Below are 5,420 nucleotides of genomic sequence, written 5' to 3' on the forward strand. Positions count from 1 at the left end.
TTAAATAATGATAACAACAAATGTCAAGGTTAGAGGATCTACTAATAGTATTTCAAATAAGTATAGTATAAACTCTTATTATTGAACTGGAAACCATACCAAAAGGAGGTTTCAATCGGATTATAAATTATGGGAGAAGGCGGATTGCTTTATGATTATAACTTATGTTAACAATAAATCAAGTTCTTTTCATAGCATAGGTGTCGGTTATACCATATGGTTTGGGCTATGAAAGTGTCAAGTATTTGTTGTACCAAAGGTTATACAACACAAATCTAGATTAACCATTTAACAAGTAATATATTAAAAGTGAACAAGATAACAAATGCTTGTTAATATCACACATTAAAGTCCATATTGAGTTTATACTATACTTATTCTTACACCATTAGTATAAGCTTTTCACTTTGACATAATAAACTTAACTAAATATAATAAAATAGAGAAATATAAATAAACAAGAGAAGAACATAAATAAAATAAAAGTTAACTTAGTAAAGAAAAAGAAATAAAAAGCAAAAACAAGAGATTAATATAAGTAAAACTTAAGCATTACAATAAAGAGAGAGCCAGACCATGATCTTGATCTGAAAACCAAGATGCCTAAATGCATGACAAATGCCTTCTTTTATAGGCTAAAATTTAGAACTATTGATTTGATGACTAATTGTTGAGTGGGTGGCCACATCTTGACATGGTGATAATTCTTATCTTCTTTTCTGAACAAAATATCATTGATGATGTCATAATTTGAACCAACCTTACAATGAAAGTTTTAGAAAATTATCTCAGCTTTCTAAAAACAAACATTTAAGGTCATTTGGACTTCTAGAACTCGAGATATAGGTTGAACACTAAACAGTGTCTAGGCTGCAAGACAGATTCAGATTTGTACGTTGTTGTTAAGATTTGGACTTCCAAATAGCAGAATTGAGTCTTGCCTTCCCATGAAAGTTTTAGGCCTATGTCTTAGCTTTCTATCCATATAAAGCAGGCATAAATCCGAGATCTATAGCTCCAGATATGACCCAATTATAGAATAGTGTTCCAGTTTGGACTGCATCGACATCTCTTTTCTAGGTTTGGCCTTCTCTTTATTATTTCAATTTCAATACTTCAACTCATTAATCAATCCTTTTATTTATATTATAGGCCTACATTTGGGATGAATATTTACCATAAATTAAAAGTGTCTTATGGTATAAGACTTGTTATTATAAAATATGCTTTAGTTAAAGAGTTATTAATACTTCAAGTGCAAAATAATGATATAAAATCTTGATCAAAATGTATTTTTAGGTTTAATTAATGGTCTATATGAAAGTTCTGGGATCTTGTCTAATCTTTCCAATTAAAAAAGAATCAGTGCATTTGAACTTCTAGAACTCGAGATATGGGCTGAATACTAAATAATATCTGAGTTGCAAGACAAATTCAAACTTCTCTTTTGATGCTAAAAGTTAGACTTCTAAGCGGCACAATTAGGTTATGGACTCTCCGTGAATGTTTTAGGCTTATATTTTAGCTTTCTAGCCATATAAAACAAACTGAAATCTAAGATCTACGGCTCTAGATATGACCTAATAGCAGAATAATGTTCCAGTTTCAATTGAATCAGTATCTCTTTTCTAAGTTTAACCTTTTATTTATCTTCTCAATTTTAGTAGTTAAACTCATTAATCAATTCTTTGATTTATGTATAGACCTGCATTTAAAATGAACATTTATTATAAATTAAAGGTATTTTATATTATCAAACTTATTATTATAAAACATGCTCTAGTTAAGGAGTTACTGATACTTCAAGTGCAAAATGATGATATAAAACCTTGATAAAAATACACTTTTAAGTACTCATCAACTATTTGCATTTGAATTGTATTGTCCTTTAAGATTTTATTGTAGATGAGATGAGAACTTACCTTTGTCCTGAAAACTGAGAGCAGATATGTATTTTGCAAGAGTATCTTTAAAATTTGTCATGGTTTGAGCAAGTTGAGTGTTCATTATCTCTTGCTTTTTCATAAATACATGCAGTGTTTTCTCAAGATTTCTTCTAAAAGGTGGAGCATAAAGAGGTGTATATCCATGAGAATTTTGGAAATTATGATGTGCTTGAATGATTGTGAAGTTTGTGCATTATTATTATCACTCTTCTAACTAAAATTTAGATGATTTCTCCAACCAAGGTTGTATGTTTGTGAGTATAGATTATGATTGGACCTTTAGAAACTATTTAAAGCATAAGCTTGTTCGTGGAGGCATTCTTTAAAAAAGACAAAGTTTGGACAATTATTGGTTGAGTGTTCATTGGTTTCACAGATTTTACACACAATATCTTAGATAGATTTTAATTGACCATTTTTTTTTCAATTGTAGTGCTTTGAATTTTCTAGCTAAAGATGCAAACTTGGCTTGGAGGTCATGATCTTCCCTAAGGTTGTATATTCCTCCATTAGATATATGAAGTTAAGTTTTACTTGGTGCCTCATAAGTACCTGTAGTGTCTCAATTTTAAGGATTTTCAACTAGCAAGTCTAAGTATTCCATTACTTCATTAGGATCTTTATCTTCAAAGGTTCGATTGCGTATCAATTCTATCATTTGTCTATCTTTAGGTGTTAACCCTTCATAAAAATATGAAACCAATCTTCATGTTTTAAAACCATGAAGAGGACATGTATTAAGCAAGTCCTTATACCTATCTCAACATTGATGAAATGCTTCTCCTAGTTTTTGAGTGAAAGTGGTGATTTGTGTTTTGAAAGAGTTTGTTTTGTGAGACAAAAAAAACTTCTTTAAAAATTATTATTTCATTTCATTCTAAGCACAAATGGATCTTGACTTAAGATTTTGTAGCCATGTTTTAGCTTTATCTTTTAATGAAAAGAATAAGTGCTTTAATCTAATAGTGTTCATGCTACAATTTAAGTCATTATAAGTGTTACAAAATTCTTTAAATTCTTTTAAATGCAAGTATGAATTTTCTAGTTCTAAGCCATGAAAAATAAGTAAAAGTTGGATAATGTCTGGCTTTAAATTAAAGTGAAATGCATTAGAAGGGAAAACTATACATAATGGTGCACCTGTTCTTGTTGGATTCATGCGGTCTCTTAGTGTTCTAACTCGATTATTCTCATTAGAAAGCGATTGATTATCCTCTTCAGCCTTGTTTTCTGAAAAAAAAAATAAGGATTTCCTGAAAAGTCTATCACTTAATATACATGACCAAACCCTCATGCACGTGTAGGAAGAGGATAAAAGGAAGAAGAAAACAAAAAAAAAAGTTAGATTTAAGAAAAGCGATAAGAGAAAATAAAATAAATATTATAATTTATATAGAAATTTACCTTCCCGGTAATGGTGCCAAAAACTTGACGTGACCAAAAGATTGATATCTTCTCCCAAGTGTAGGAGTGTCAAAGTAATAAATAACCCGATAAGACTAGAATCGAATCACAACAAGATGTACTATATAAAAATATAAATAAAAAAATATTTGAAGAGCGTTTTGAGATGTGATAATGATGTAAGGATTTACTCCACCATAACCTTGACGTTATACACATTAAAAGAAATGTGTTTGAGAACATTTTCAACACCGTTATAGATGTGAAGGGGAAGCCAAAGAACAACATTAAAGCTAGATTGGATGTAGTGTTGTTCTGTAACCTTAAAAATGTAGAGTTGGTTTGTGATGAGTCACGAGTCGCAAAACTAAGAGCAAGCTTTGTGTTGAACAAAAACGCACAATTATTAGTCTACAAATGGTTTAAGAGTTTGCATTTTCCCGATGAACATGCCTCAAACATATAAAGGCTGGTTAATACGGAGGAATGCAGATTATATGGAATGAAGAGTTATGACTGCCATATGTTTATGCAAATACTCATCCCTTTAGCTTTTCGTGATTTGTTGCCAAAAGAGATATAAAACACTAACGGAGATCAGTCATTTCTTTAGAGATATATGCTCCATTTAGTTAAATGTTGATCACATTAAGAGGCTTGAAATGAATATCATTAAGATAACATGCAAACTTGAAATGATATTCTCTCCATTATTTTTTGACTTAGTGAAGCATCTACCTGTATATTTATCGTTTGAGGTAAAAGTTGGAGGACCAGTCCAATATAGATGGATGTATCCATTCAAGAGGTTAGATATTACAATTGTTATATAATTCATAATTAATTTTTTTAAATTTTTTTAATTGATGTTTTTTTTTATTAATTCTATATGTGTGCGCGCGTGCGTGCAGAAGGGTTTAGGGATTCTATATGTGTGCGCGCGTGCGTGCAGATACTTGTTCAATCTTAAAAAAAAAAGTTAAGAACAAGGCGCATGTTGAGGCATCAATATGTGAGGTCTATATTATTGAAGAGATCTCAATATTTATCTCATACTATTTTTAACTTCATTTGAGAACGAGGATAACCTATGTTCTACAGCATGATGATGGTGGTGAAGTGCCTTCAAACGGGAACTTGTCAATATTCTCTAATCCTAAATGACCCACACTTAAAAATACCATGAGGGGAAGATATTTGTCTAAAATAGAGTTCAGACAAGCACACAATTATGTTTTATTTAACTGTAATGAGTTGACACCTTTTATTAAGTAAGTAGATGTTCGACATAAACTTTGTTAACAGTATACTATTTATGTTTTGTGATGTCATAAACTCATATAACTTGGAACAACCTTACAAGCAACATCGACGATACTTACCATCCAATAACTCACAGCTGACCGAATCCTAGATCTTTCAATTACAAGATGTATAATTTGCCACATGGTTTAGAATATATGTAAGTCTTATCACAAACTCATTATCTATTGTAAGATAATTAACTGTACATCAATGTTATATAATATCTGTTTATTGATTGTTGTTTGTTGTGATATCGTAGTCGCACAAATTAATTACCCTAACTTAAAACACACAAGATAGTATAGAGCAAGCAAGGGGTCGATCCCACAAGGAAGTTTCAAGTCAGATTATTATGTTGTACGTTATGTAATTGGGGGGAGTTGGTTTATGATTATCTAAACTATTGTAGCAATTAAACTAGCAAACAAAATCAATTAAAATCAAAATTTATCAAGAAAACAAACCTTGGTCGCAAGCACACATCCACCAACGGAAGTTAGAACCGATCCTTGAAACTAAAATTGCAGTTTATATTCTGAAATTTTATCTTTTCTTAACTTTGATTAATTAACGGATCCTTCGTATAACTAATCCTAACCAACAAATAATCAAAGCGTCCACACTAATGATTCAATTTAATGGTAGCTTTAAGAACTAGATAATTTAATCAAGATTAACATACAAGCTGTCCGCAGCTTGTGTCACTTTGATCAAATGTTCTCCCTAAGTTCAGTAACGTAGTTCCGCCACAATTATCAAGCTTAG

Source organism: Populus euphratica, unplaced genomic scaffold (assembly GCF_000495115.2).
Source record: "Populus euphratica unplaced genomic scaffold, PopEup_1.0 scaffold137.1, whole genome shotgun sequence".
In the NCBI taxonomy this organism is placed as follows: domain Eukaryota; kingdom Viridiplantae; phylum Streptophyta; class Magnoliopsida; order Malpighiales; family Salicaceae; genus Populus; species Populus euphratica.